General features: G+C 38.1%; 1 long non-coding RNA gene across 1 annotated transcript; it reads right to left on the bottom strand.

Moving 5' to 3' along the window:
• Nucleotides 1-4,788: 4,788 nt before the first annotated feature.
• On the bottom strand, nucleotides 4,789-14,807 carry LOC124277630. Its single transcript, XR_006898877.1, has 3 exons — nucleotides 14,711-14,807; nucleotides 13,031-13,033; nucleotides 4,789-4,801 (listed from the first exon to the last, which is right to left on the bottom strand). It is a non-coding gene; the product is annotated as an uncharacterized LOC124277630 (long non-coding RNA).
• Nucleotides 14,808-15,906: the final 1,099 nt, after the last annotated feature.

Here is a 15,906-nt window from a genome sequence, read left to right as displayed (position 1 = left end):
CACATCATACTTTTGTGAGCATTCATGCACGTGCGTTTCTAATTGTGCCACATTTTGCCATTTCGCACATTCAGTGAGTGAGTTAAGTTTTACGCCGCTTTTAGCAATATCACGGCGGTGGACACTAGCAATGGGCTTCACACATTGTACCCAGGTTGGGAATTGAACCTGAGCGAACGCCTTAACCCATAAAGGGTACCCATTCAACACATTCAACTTGCACCAAGCATTCAGTAAGCATCGTCTCGTGGTAATCAATGTCACTGGGACCAGGTTAAGCTCAGCGCCTTGAGTGGTGGGGCATAAACCAGTGATGACTCCGTGCCCTGATTGTGGAATCTTGTCAGGTCGTAAACTCTCTTATACCAACATGGTGACATTGATTCATTATGAAGCGTGTATAGGTGAACAGCTTTGACTGGCGTACGTAGGAAGTTTTCATGAATTATGGATGTGCGCAAACAACGAGGCCTGTCCTGAACACATGTTCATAAATAACCTTGTCGATTTCAAAAGGGAAATATACTAAATCGAGTGAGTGAGTGAGTTTGGTTTTACGCCGCTTTTAGCAATATTCAAGCAGTGTCACGGAGCGTGTCTTTCGGCGTGACGAGCCAACGCTTTGGACCACCAGGATACCCCACCGCCCCATACTTAACAGAGAAATTAATTATGTAAATGAAATTAGTGATAACCCAGCACACGACAAAGAAATGATATACAAGTAACAATTGTAATCTAAAATTAGATTGGCTTACAAATCTTACATCGTCCTCCAATGGAGTACAGTGGATTACAGTTGTAATGGGTATAAGGTCAGGTATGAAATTTGTCCCAAAGCAGCAACAGTGGACAAGCATAAAATCTGGACTGTGCGAGATAATGCCTGAACATACTGACCATGAACCGTGTGAAACCTTGCGCCAATGCTTACTTCCCTCTTGTCTGAATGCAATCGTCCAAACTATGGTTCGGTGCTCGTTGCACAGGCCCTCTTGTCTTTGCGAGGATTAAAGATTTTGAAAAAAAATATATAAAATTGAGATGACCCCCGACTCGAAATGCTTCACGGTACAATACATTATGACAAGGTTGGACACTTTGGTGTACCCTACCCGCCTGCTTTGCCGATCGCCACGCTACCATCGCATGCAATCGATTAAAACTTAATGTAAACATAATCATGGGTGGTTGGCCTATCGATCACCACTCATGACACCTTCCAATTCTTTATTGTTATTTCTGCAAGTCGATTGAAACCCGAGTTTGACCCTCAACTAAACGATCTTGACACAAATGGAAGACTACATGTCCGGACAAAAACGGGGGTGCGGTCATAAGTGATAATTATGTATATGTGTGTTCACCACGTTTGTTTACAAATTCCCCATGGATCAAGGAATGAAGTTTTCCCTTAAGTTTGCCATGTGGGAAAGTGGTATACAACGTTGAAAAATGTAATTTTTTGACAGACCGGAACTTGCTCCGTTTCTAAGATTGTAAAAATGTAAGCAGACCCTTTGAGTTTTTGAGAATCCACGGGGTATTAATTCCCTTGTCTCCAATACGCTCCGTGAATATCCTCCCTTGATAGTGTTTAAGGATTATGGTTAATCTTTGAGACAGGAATTTAGTAGTACAATAGCTCTGGAATCCAATACAAAAGAGGAATGGACATGTCTTCAGGTTTAAGAGACAAGTCAAAAGTTGACACCACTGTTGAAAGATTTAGGCACATTTCTTCCTCAGTTAACATTTATATAATAGTGTTTACATATAATGGTTATGATATTAGAGTCCTTTTCATAACATTAACAAACTACCGAACAACTACAAACTTTTGATGACAGCTGGCTGGGACACACTGAGTTTATTCCAAGATTTTCCTCCTTTTTAGTTTGTGCATTCTACCAATGACAACATCACACACTGACTTAGCAAGACGCTCTGCTCTGCAGGTTCCTCTTTTCTTCTGACCCATTTTTGGCATATGTTTCGACAGCATCCATAATGACTTTAAAGATGTAATCCCTATTCGACCTTCCGAAAATTGTTGTTACTTCCCCTTAAAAAGTAACTTAGAGTTGTCTCCCTTCCCAGTCACTCCCTTCCGGTCAGTATTTGATCAAAGATGGCGGATTTTCATAATGATTTAGATAGACGGGAGGTTAATTTTGAAGTCATGACAGTGAAAGAATTACGTACTTATCTCAGGGAAAGGAACCAGAAGGTGTCAGAGGTGAAAGAGGAATTAGTACTGCGTGCTAAAAGTGCTTATTCTCTTAAACTGGACTCGCAAATTAACGTTGGAAACACCAAAACGTCGAAGCTGTTTACGCCAAGTGGTTCCGGTATGCCGGAGCCCAATTCGTGGACATTTGGTTGTTGCCGGTTTTCACAGAAAAAGATGCATATAATTACTTAGTTTTGAGTACATATCGGTCTGTAGATTTTAAACAGATGAAAGCTCTACGTCAACTGAAGGCTGTATTTTTTTTATGAAGATGGCCATGTCTATAATGTTGACCTTCACACTATCAGTGACGATTGCGACCACATGTTTATAAGATGCGCAGTCATTCCTTCACTTCCAACGGCAGACAAAAAGACAAATCCAGATCATCAAGTTTGGGTGTGTCTATCCAAGGTGACAGGTCACGTCAACTCAGCATATTGCACATGTGCAGCCGGGTATGTATACACTTGCATCAAGCAATTTGCTTTCTATTGTGAATTCATTGTTCAATTATCAAATTTCACTTACATCAAAGATGTTTCAATTTTAGTCATGGATGAATTAATCATCAACACTGATCATTATATTTCATCATTATCTGTTTTCTACCTTTAGATCTACAACCTTTTTATGATCATGATGGACTCAAAAGGACTGCTACGAAACTGTATATTGTAAAAATAAGCCAAGCTCAGGATGTTATTTTACCTACATGTTTTGTTATTATGAATTTGTTTTTGAATCTTATGTGACAGTGTGACTTCATTCATCAAAACATTTTATATTGACTGGTTTGACGGTGTTATATTCAATATCTTTATGTTGCCCGTTTCTATTTCAGAGCTGGTGAAGCTTGTAATCATGTCTCAGCACTTCTGGGACTAGATTTTCGAAGCTCTCATAGCGCTAGGATAGTCGTAAGTGCCATACATTAACAATAACTTACGACTATCTTAGCGCTAAGAGAGCTTCGAAAATCTGGGCCCTGTATGCTCTAATCGACATTTCACAGAAAAAAGAAGATGGATCCTTGTCCTGTACATCTAAAAAATGTAAGTGGATGGTTCCTCGAGACAGGAAACTTGTTCCAGTGACAACAGACAACTTGCAACTGATGCCAAGTGGCAGAAAGAGGGTATTAAAACGGAAAAGGGACAATAATGTTGATCAAAATGTCAGTGTGTCATCTGTAAATGATAAATCTACCTTGTGTTTGAACAGTAGTATGCCCGAGACTAAGATGGATGTTGACAGGTTTAGGACAAACAGGGTGCTACTGATGCAAGGAGAAAGTGTGGGTGGATTGTTAACACGAATACAGATATTCATGCGCTTCCTGAAGCTTCCAGTCTTACAAAACTTCCTGACGCTGATCGTCGCTTAAGAAATCATGTAGATCTTTCATCAGATTGCTGCAAAGATGTGTTTACAGATTACATGGAAGCTATCGATCTGGAGAAGAAGCAGCAACTATTGAAGAATTGACAAGGGGTCTACACAAATACCATAAATGGAAAGAAGCTGGGAAAGGGAGAAAAACAAGTTTGAGTTTTGGAAGAGTTTGCAATCGCAGGTCATCAACAGAACCAGACCGATTTGTTCATCATGTACGTGGATATGGGAATGGCTATACTTCAGTTCATACATGGGGAGTATTACATGAGTCTACAGCAAGACAACATTATTTGGCGAATATGATGAATAAGCACCCCAACATGAAAGTATCACAATGTGGACTAATTGTTAACACACAGTTTTCGTATTTGGGATCAAGTCCAGATGGTTTGATAAACTGTATTAGTTATGATATATGTGATTCATCACTTGGTGTTCTTGAATTAAATGTCCATCGGTATACAGAGATATCAAATTTCTTCTGTTCAGTTGATGAAAATGGAAGTTTCAAGCTAAAAGAAAAACATCCTTATTACTTTCAAATTCTGGGCCAGATGGCTGCTACGAATAGAAAGTGGTGTGATTTTGTTGTGTGGACATTGAAGGATATTTCAATCCACAGAATAAAGTTTAATGAAAAAAGTGGGATGAAATGCTAAAAGAAACTTGAAAGCTTTTGCATGACAGCTGTAATTCCAGAAATATTTACCAGTCGTGTTTAGAACTAGAATGCCATCACTGTATATGATGTCTATTTCAAATTCAGTTTAAATATTGTAACTACAAATTTCTTAAATTGCAGGGAGAAATAGCAACGTTCAGTGTACATAAACATAATTTGTTGAGAGTGCAAACGAATGATGTCTAATTCTTTAAGAAAAGTTGTAAGTGAAACGAAAACCAATTAAACCACAGAACTAATTAGTGTAGCATTATCATTTTAATGAACTGATATGCATGTGATATGTGTCATCTTCTTAAAAGATGACAATAACATTCACTCGACAGAATTTATAAATGTGTAAAATCTGAACTGAAACTGAATAAATTGTTACACTTTGAATACTGCTTGTAATTAACAACAAATCGTTGAAAAACTACTTCCAATAAAACCTCAAAGGAAATATTTGTTCTATTTTGTGATTTCAAATTCATGCATTGCTGAAATAACTGGTCATTACAAATAAGGATTACCAATATTGAGTGATGTCTTTATGAATATTTTTCAAGAAATGTATCATCCTAACATTCATGTGAATATAATGGTGGTAAAAGGGCGGTCAACGCATTACAGATCTTCCAGATTTTGTTCACAGAATTTGATATTGTAATAGACATGATACCTTGTAAAATTCTAATTTTTGTAACCCTTTCCATATGTCTCTCTACATGAATCCTTAAGTTTGCAATTCTTTTGAATCTCTGCCAATGACAACTGCTGTTTTTTCCTTTCAAAGGAGGAATAATCAGATTAATGCCCTTTGGGGTTGTCAAATCAGAAATCAAAAAACCTTTATCTGCCATTAAAGCATCATCATATTTACATAAGTCTGGTAAGCCAGATTCCATAATAATTTGTCTGTCACTTATAGCTCGAGACCACAGATCAGAAACGAAACAGATAACACCATTTGGAGTAATACCAACCAAACCTTTGTAAGTAATGTGACTCTTGTAATGGCTGCACATCTGTGACTGTTTTGTTACAGAATATGGTTTCTCAGTACAGATCTCGCGATCGGTGCAGTCAAGCACAACTTTGGTTTTGTGGTACAGTTCCTTGAATCTTCTTGGCATTGTTGCATCAATAATATTTCTACTTGGCCACTCTACTAAAAATGACAAGTTCTCATACAATATATCTATCCACTTGTTTATGACTTGGGCACATGTTGATTTTGAAACGTGGAAGCGATTTGCTAGATCGACAATTTAAAGTCCTAGGCAAAGGCGCAAGAGTACCAAAACTGGCCAATAAGAGTCATTGATTGCGGCCTACCAACTTTAGATTGCGGATATTCCTTCTCATGCGCATCAAACAATGCATCAAACATACAATTTAAAAGAGTCACCATCCCCCATTCCTGTATAAAAGTTCACTATCTCTGAATCTCCCTTTATATCCTCAAAGGTTAATGATGGAAGTGTATTTTGTGTAGCTTGGTCACATGTTTGAACTGTGTCAGTCTAAGTGGATACACTGCGTTGGATGATTTTCTTTTGAGCAGAAAAGATTTCCAAAGTCTCAGTAGTCTGTGTTGAGGTCGTAATAAGCTGAACTTCATCTGTCTTGGATGCTGTCAATCTATGTGAAGAAATAGACTCTGCTGCTACAGGTCCACAGTAGTCGTGAAACATGATCATCTGATCAAGGGCTCTGTTTATAAACCAGACATTTGTCTAATTATGTTGTCATTGATACAATTGCAAACTAACAATAACACATATCATAATTCAATTCATATCAACTTACAAGTTTACTATAAAATAGCTTACAATATTTTACTTTTTTGGGGGTATGTGCACTAGTATTAAAAAAACAATGATAAATGTGCTATTTGAAATAATATCAAACAAACCTAGTATTATTATGATGGACTGATGTTTGGAAGGCACTCTTCAATAAATGCATTAGTCATTGATGATTCTGGGACCATCGTTTCCAATCATGGTGCCGACTCCAACCACTCTGTCTACGGAACAAAATTTCATACATTTTTTATCAAATATTTTCTAAATTTGCATGCACCAGATGGAAGATATTTTTAAGCACCAATTCCCTTGCTTGCAAATTTCAGATTCGATTCAGGAAGATGCACTCTTTGTCTGATTCAGGTGAATCTGCTTCTGGTTTAGCCAAACGTTGCGAAGCAATATCAAGAACTATATACTAGTAGAAACTGTGGGATTTTGCTGTCAGTAGTTCCACCCATCAGCAAAAGTTGCAAAATTTAAAATTTCTTTTAATGACTGAGCGTATAGTCCTGTTCTCACTATGTGCAGTACCAATGGTTCCTGCAGGAGAAGCAACAACTCTTCTAAGTGAATGGTATCATTTGGCCTTCGTCCCTTCATCCATATTTTCTTCATCTCTAAGCTCACTCAGCAATAGAACAGTGAGATAAAACAAAAGAAAAATTAGAAAGTGTTTTACTCATTGTGTAACATTTAGAACACTTGATAAATTGTCTTCATATTAATTTATGATGATTACACACAATGAAACTTCATTGGATGATGAAAGTCTTTGAGGCTGGGATTTGGCGGTACAGTAGCACAACTTAGGCTATTAAACCGGAAGTAAATGCAGCTGCAGGTCCGAGACCTTGTGTTTCTCTAGAATTCTATTTCCAAGTTTCAGGCACCAGGCCCATAGAACATGCATAATACAAATATACATGAGCAGGTTATAACACATGGAAATTACCTCAGTGATTATTGAATGACTCTCGTAATTTAAATGCGTGGAAAAGATATTTCGAGAGTTATGTAACAGTGTATTTACATTTAGAAGACATAAGATGTACAAATTGTCCATATGATGGATTAGTGTAAAAAATATTTATCGATAAAATTTTGCCGTAATGCTGAATATGAATTACATATAAGTAAGAAATGACATTTTCGATGAAATTAAAACCTAATTTTTGGCATTGTGGGCATGATCTTTTGGCGTCTTCTGTATTAGTATGACGTCCAGTTTCGCTTGTACGTTTATGGCAGCTGCAGTGGAATCTTGTTGAGGTTTTCTTATCTACTTACTGAAGGCACTGGTACTGATTTGACAGTTGAATATGTTTTAATTTTCGATTTTTTAGACATGTTTTCAGTCCACCGCTGTCCATGATACGTTGTTTGAATTTTGAGATTTCAAGCATCGTGTAATATCCTGGCGTAGCCAAATCCATATCTGAAGAGAATGTTCTTTATATACGTTGGCCAAGATATACGGCCAGCTCCATCTAATCTATACGTTTGTTTAGGTAGACGGTCAGTGTTCATAGAGATTAATTTCGTCCAATATTTAATACATTTAGTGATATAATATACATGAACTCGCCATCTTCCGGTTTCCCCAAGAACAGAGTCGCTGCTTGCATTGATTGGCAGGTTAAGGTTCGGCTTGTAATATTTATTCTTTACCGTCTCGATTGTGTCATTGTATTCGAAACACCTGACTTCAGACCCATGTGTTAATATTGGTAAAACCATGGATTCAGACATCTTAATTGCAGTATTAATGGATAAACCTCCAGATAGATCATGTATTTTATAGATGTTGAGGCATACTTTCTCCGCTTGTTCTGCCAGTGTTGACGTTGCTTTTGTCCATGCCAATTTAGGAGTGAAAATTAGTCCCAGATATTAATACAATGAAACGGTCTGTATCTTCTCTTCCCTGTAACTCCAATATTAATAAGGTCATAAACGTCTTTTAGATTTGTTCATGTTAAAAGAAAGTCCCCCACTTATTACAAACTTCACTGATACAATCGATCTGTTCTTGAAATCTTCCAGTGCTATCGGCAGCGTTGATAACATCATGAGCGTATACTAAGGAACAGATTTTAGATTCTTCTTCTGAAATATATATTCAACACTTAGCTTGATTTAGTTCGTTTGACAATTCATTTATAAATAGGCAAAAGAGTGTCCGGCTGACCATGCATCCTTGTCGCGTTCCAAAAGAACAGTTAAAATATCCTGTCAAACCATTATCGGTTCTCACACAGGATTTCAGTTTCGAATACATATCTCGCAGAATTCTTAGTACATTTCCAAGAATATCGTATTTCATAAGTCGATACCAGAGCAAGTTATAGTCAACACAATCGAACACCTTGCTAAATCAATGAAGAGACAGTAAAATCTTCCACCGGTTGTTTTGTATAAATATGTCTGTATCGTTCTGTACAACGTGTAAATACTGTCGACTGTTGAACGTCCTTTTCTAAAACCAAACTGGTTTTCATATATTACATTATTGTCATCACACCACTGTTGAAGACGTTCGTTGATGATGTTTGTAAATATTTTCACCCAAACGGGTAGTAAAGAATTACCTCGGTAATTATTCACACTGTTCTTTTGACCATCTTTATACAGCGGACATATAACAGCTCTGCACCATGATTCTGGATAGACACCAGACTTCATTATCTCGTTAAACAGTTGCACACATATAACAATAATATCAAGAGAATTATGATAGTTCAGAAGTGATTTTATCACATCCTGGTGCTTTATTTGATTTCATATTCAGTATGGTTGACTTCACCTCATCACTTGATATATCTCTGTCCACATCCTCAGGCGATCCACTTTCGCAAGCTTCACATATATCATTGTCATGCTCTAATATATCCGACTTAACCAAATCTTCAATCGACGATTTCGACCTAGAAGAGTTTAATACAACCTTGGGTTTTGATGAATCAGATACACATTTTCCCTAGTGTGAGGATTATTGTCAAATGACACAGATTCGTGTTGAATGTTTGTGGAAGGGCGTCAAAGGACATGTTACAAACCCGCAAAATGTACATGCAGAATGAATAAATATATATTGCTTTACGTAGTAATAGCAATGCGCGGCGAGGTCAATCCAGAAACATTGGTGATGGTGTATGTCTTAATGGGTGTACAACACACTGGAAAATACTGTCTGTAGATGTCTATGTGTAGTAAGTAGTATACAATGGGGGGTTTCAGGGGCTCCGCCAACGTAAAAGAAATCTTCAATGTGGTCTTAAGTCATTTTCAAAAGGGGGGTCGAACCCACTGACCACCCCACCCCCACCCCCTCTGGATCCGCCAATGGATCTACGTAATTGCGATACGATGACATGTGTCAACCAAGACAGTGGACTAACAACCCGATCCTGTTAGTCGCCTCTAAGGACAGACGTGGGTTGCTGAAAACAATTCTAACCCGGATCTTCAAGGGTTGTATGTTGAAAGTGTTGTCATCGCATGCGTATGGTGCCCGAGAGAGAGATATCGCTTTCTAGTGCCCATAATTGGAGGCTAGAGAGTGAAATTTGTATAACGCTTTCTCGCCTTGAGTAATATAGAATCCTTTGAAACACAGATCAGATGGACATTTTGTTCAGCATCAGTTAATATGATAGTTAACTCAAAAGACAATATTGTGTTGTCAAATCGTTTACTTGAAACTGGAACGAAACAATTTCAAACTAAAGTTTCCATGTTGGATGTACTGTCTTCCTTGTTAACCATACACTTTCATACTGCGTATTTCTTTCTCAAATACCGTTACTGGATCCTTATAGAAAGTGTCCCTGAATATATCAGCTCCTTTAAATCCCTTGAAGGGGACATAGAATGGACAGTAGTCGTTTATCAAACATCTGTTATGCCAACCTAAGATGTACAAAATACGAGTCAACTTCGGTTGTGTCTTGAGCACCGACAGATAATTGTCTGTCCACGCGTTGGTATGGTTAAACAGCCCGTCATCTGCCATGCCAGCCTCTGCAATAGCAGGAATCTTACCACGGGACTCTGCAATGTCCACAAGATTGGCAATATTCGTCTTCAGAATGTCCTTCGTAGTGGTAGGGGTATACTTGTAATAGTAGTCAACAGATATGACGTCTATGTAATCATCCCCAGGATACAGAAGGTGGAAGTTGTCTGTTTTAGTGAGGCATTCGATGGTAAAAGTGTAGAGGAAGTTGTGGACGTTCCCTGTGTCCCTCAGATAGGATATAGTGTACTTCATGATGTCCCTGATATCTTTAGGGGTGTTCTGACATCGATTATTGAGACCCCACCAGAACCAATCACCGTCGGCTTCGTGGAACAGTCGGAAAATGATCGGGATAGGTCGACCATTCTCATCCTTCAGGTTGTTGGCCCAGGAAGCTATTTTGTCTAAGTTGGCTTTGAATTTAGGATTGGCATCACCGCCTGGAAGAGACCGTCGCAGAGTATGGAGCACGGTGCCATTGTCCCAGTATAAATGGAAGGAACCACCTGTGACAGGGTTGCTGGCGTGCTGACACACCGTGATGACCTGTCCTCTAGCATGGGCCTTTTTGACAAGGTAGGTCAATATCTTGATTTGATCATCCTGGAAGTCTTTGAAGTCGAATCCAACAATGGCTGGATACTCGCCTGTGACACTCCGGATGTCGGATAACTCGTCCTCGTCATTGTTGTCAACTTGTGCAGTCTGCAATAGAAATATGCAGATTTAACGTTGTTTAATGTACTGTACTATAGTCATGGGTTGTGATGTTTATGTGAGACTGAAACAGTCAGTGAGACACTGATCATGACCATTATGTCGGCAGGTTATGCTGCTTTCAAACCATAAATCATACTGGTTGCGATCTAGATTCGTCACCAACTGTCACTTGATCCTGTGACACTTTCAGTAGACTTATATTCCGACAATGGAAATGTTTGGTAATTCTTTTGTTGTTCTTAATAATGTGCCAGTGAATTTAGCACCAATCACCAATCCGATAGATATCGGTTGGCTGGGTGTGCTGGCGATTTCCGAATTAAGTTGAATACATTTAAATCATCTAATGTCCCTCCCTGAAATCTCAGCTGGACCTTATCTGTTGTTCACAAAAAGATCGCTTAACCCTGTAACAAGACATAGTTCTGTTCCCTTTGTGGAAACTTCCGTAAAACAAATTAATCCTTGTCCTCGTTGAAATGCATAACCACAGTATCCAAATAACCCATTTATAAGTACCCAACGTGAGAGTGAGTGAGTGAGTTATTATTTAGCGTTACATCGGCAATATTTCAGCCATATCGTGACGAGAACCATCTAGTTTATATCAATATGAAAATCAATAAGGTTAGAACATAAATACGTGTCATCGAAGGACAGTAAAAATACTAGAACATCACAGCTATATAAATTTAAAACTAGTACGCTAACGTAAAATTAAATCACTATAGACAGCACAAAATAAAAACGGGCTATAGATCACCAACAACTGAAGGTAGATCACCATACCAGGGACCATGGGGACTTACAGTACCTTTGTTAACTGCATGGACCCCCAACGTGAGAATGTATATTGCATACAACAACCTATCAGACCTTGATTTCTGCCGTGCAGCCGTCGAAACGACAGACTGTATGCATACGTTTACCTCTTGAGACGACCGAAAAAAATTAGTTATCCACGATTTTGTGTTTGTAAAATGTACCAATTAACATAACACTTTACAATTTCGGGAACATTGAAAATTCCAACAATACAGCCACCAAGTCGTCATTGCGTGTATGAATAATTCATGATAAATTAAAGATATATACTCACCATTCTTTTCTTCCATCTCACAGATTATTAATCGCTCAAAATTTGTTTATCCACAGTGAAAAGTGAATCCAGGTGTGTGAATTTCAGAAAAGGTATTTTACAAATTTTACAACAGTTTCCTAATAGTTGACGTAATAAGATTCTGTCTCTATGAGAAATATCTGCCAGCTTTAAAATTAATATGATTAATGAATTAGGTTGATTAACAAGTGACGAAATTAACCTGAGCTAATTATACATAATTTCTTACATGAAATATACGAAAGTGTTATCAATTATACTAAAGTTTAGATACTGTTACTACATTGTAATAAGAATCTCATCTATATTATTACTGATGAATGTGCTCTTAATTATAATAAAGGTAAGACACTTTACTGATAGCAACTTCATTGATTTCATTATAACATAGTATATACTAATGCGTATGTTATCGTATTATTACTAATCAGCTTCTGAAATGCTAAAACAGGTCTTGTATTGATTATGAATGTCCTTCCCTAAACACCTTGCCCATAATATCCAAAAGAGTTATCCTGTATACAACAAGCTATCATTACCGTTATGTCGGCATGTTATGCTCCTTTGACCAAAATTTGTTATTACCTGTTCGTAAAATTATACTTCTTTCATACGAGAAAAAAAGTGTTCTTAATTATGATAAAGGTTAGATACTTTATGGATAACAACTTCTTGACTACATTTATGACATCGAAATAAGGAACTCATCTCTGTTATTACTAATCCACTTCTAAGATGTCAATCAAAGTAACAGTTACCGTAAAGTTCCAAACTGACTGCCAGGTGTAATGAGTAACCCGGTAGTTCCCACGGGCAGGAGAGATTCCTATCCAGGTGTCTTCTTGGTGCCCAAACATGAACTTGTTGGGGGTGCGAGCCAACTTCAGCATGCTGTGATACAGAGCTCTGGTTTCCTTGGTGGCGTGCTGATCCACAGGTCCCCCGGTCACCGATGTCCAGATGATGGACAAGCCCAGCAACGCCCTGGAGGGATATACGTCATAGGATGGTTGGTGATATCCACAAATATACCAATCCGATAAACTCTGTATGACGATCCGAAAACTAACTACTGCAACGTGGTGTACTGCCATCTATATTTACCTGCGTGAATGCATGTTATCGTAACCTGTCTTCAACAGTAATAACGCTGCTCATACTATCGATCACTGGTTTGTCTGGTCCAGATTCCATTATGGATGATTGCCATTATACAATTTGAATATTCTTGATAGTTGTATGATTGCATCTTATCGTGAGCCGACTTCAGCATATCGCGCCATCAATCACTGGCTTGTATGGTCCAGATTCGATTATTGATGATCGCCATTGTAAAACTTGAATATTGTTGATAGAGGTGTAAAACACACAAAATAAACATTAACAGTAAAAGAAGGTTGGGATAAAGGCTCTACACGTACCTTAAACAGTGTTCATCCATGACCTAAAATAATTTGAAGGTAATAGAGCACCTGGCTTTTTTACTGTCGATAGTGCCAGATAAGAAATTTCGTATGGCTTTAGCTCACCTGAAACAACGTCTGTATTGAGGAAACATACAGATATTGCAAAACATATGTTTGAAACGTACTTAGATTTACATTCGTCCGTAAATTCATGCAATGTGTCAATCTTGGAATCATATTAGAACTTGTAGCATAAATAATAATAAAATAATAATTGACATTTATAATGCGCTTGGACCCACGCACTTGCGCATGCTCATGGCGCTACAATAAAATCAGAAAGTAATATAAGCAAAAATACATTGTGGGTTTGAAAAGTTAGTAATAGGTGCTTTTGAAGAGACGTGTTTTCAAGCGACATTTGGGCCCTGCAGCCTTCCCAAGCATTTTGTGCCATGGCTGTTAATGACTTTTGTGTAGTTAATAGTTCGGCTTTACTCAAATGTTCCGTGGTTTGCGATATTAAAAATGTTGATTTCAGATTAGCACGAGCTCCTCAAATTCTCTTAAAATGTGTTTCTATCACTGTTAAAGACTTCTCAGAAACCACAGGACCAATTTTGCTGAAACTTCGGAAGCTCGGTACACGTCCTCCAACCTGAAAATACCGCCAACGATGGAGTGTGGGCACTACACTTTGGCGTGTATAATTAAATACATTTTCTTATGGCGAGAGAGTATTTTGTTTAAATCATTAAGTTTTAGTGTTAGTTTTCAGTCCAAGGCGTTTACGGGGGCTGGGGGATGGATGTGAATATCAATGTTTACATCAACATATTCTGGTGAGTGTCTGTCTGTTATCATTTCACACTGTTGACAGGTGTAGGTGAGCTACAGTGCCATGCCACTACTTTCAGTCATCCTATCTTATCAGCATTTGAAGTCACGTAGAAGGACAGGTCATGAACCAGGGTGAGGTGCGTCAGGAATAAAATTTCACCGTACATCGTTTGTGAAATATTTGAACATATCTTATATTTTCAAACATAAAGAGAATATAAACAGTGCTTCTATCCAACAGCGGAACCAGCCAATTAATGCTTTGTTTATATTTGGGTAAGTCACAATAAGTATCTCAAACATAACTTGTGCATTAATCAAACCCAACTAACCAAGTAAATATACCAAATGTCAAAGCCCAAATCTGTCAGTTATTGGTATTTCACTGACACTTCGAACAGTACTTAATATACAAACTCCCGTAAAAGGCACAATTTCACACATTTTCTATATATTATATATATTTGGGCATATGCACTCACTTTAACTTCCAATAGAACACTTATCATCCATTACGACTTGCCTGGAATCGGTAATTGAAACTTCGAGGCGAACAGCTTCCAAACAGAGAACACTTGCCATTTATAGAATGTAAACAATTGCCCTTAACATCGAAAACTGTCGCCCGCGATGTTGTCGGTGTTTGCCGAACTGGTTTCAATCACAAGTTGCGCGTATGTTTTTTACGCCAGACATTAGCGTCATTTTGTCTTGGACCGAGTTGCGTCTCGTAAATAGATATTCGTTAAGAGCACTCCAAGGTACATAACGCTGTTGAGTTCGCTTGAAACAATGTTCAGCCGGTAGAGGGCGTGAGAGTCGATTTAATGCAGCGTTGCATTAATTCATTCGAACTTTTTTTTATTTAATATTGTAATCTAAATATTATATGGTAGCTTCCCTGAGGGCTGAAAGTTAGTTTTATTGAGAACAGTGCATTCCATATATAGAGAAGTGTGAAATAGTGCCTTTAAGACGGCAGTTGTATTTTAATCGTATGGTGTTGTAACATTTCTTTATGTTTGTAGCAAACATTCATTGAGGAGGTATAGTATTCTTTTGGATTTTCACGAAATGATATTGAATTCACATTGAAAACATATAAAACAACAACGATATATTGCAATGTATTTAATTAATATCCAATGACGGAGGCCAAATCTGATTAATACATTGATTAATACATTGGAGGAATTGTAATAAGATGGACATAGTTCTGTTCCTTGGGTGTGCCAGGAAACTATTTGACCAGCCGTTTATATCCATATTCGCCGTAACTATGTTCAAAGTAAGCCGGAATTTCGCGGGTTCGATCCCTGGTCGCGTCATACCCAAAGACGTTAAAATATGGAGCTTGTTGGTCCCTGCCTAGCGCTCGGCATTATTGGATACAACAATGACTGGTCGGCTCGGAGTCAGTACAATGTGTCTGAGTGGGGTATTCATGATTAACTGCGGCATGGTATCTCAGTGAGCTACAACTATAAAACCAGCTTACGTCTGAGCTAGTACAAGCAGCCATACATACACACGGATGCACGTCGTCATATGAGCAAAATATGCCGAAGACCCGGGTTTGATTCCCAAAATTGAAACAATGTGTGAAGCCCATTTCTGGTGTCCCCGCTGTGATATTGCTGGAATATTACTGAATGCGGGGTAAAACTAAACTCACTTACTCACTCACCCAGACCCA

This window comes from Haliotis rubra, unplaced genomic scaffold, assembly GCF_003918875.1.
Source record: "Haliotis rubra isolate DU_JTF1 unplaced genomic scaffold, ASM391887v1 Scf225, whole genome shotgun sequence".
NCBI lineage: Eukaryota > Metazoa > Mollusca > Gastropoda > Lepetellida > Haliotidae > Haliotis > Haliotis rubra.
The sequence above is the reverse complement of the archived record's forward strand: the minus strand, read 5'-3'. Positions and strand labels throughout refer to the sequence as shown.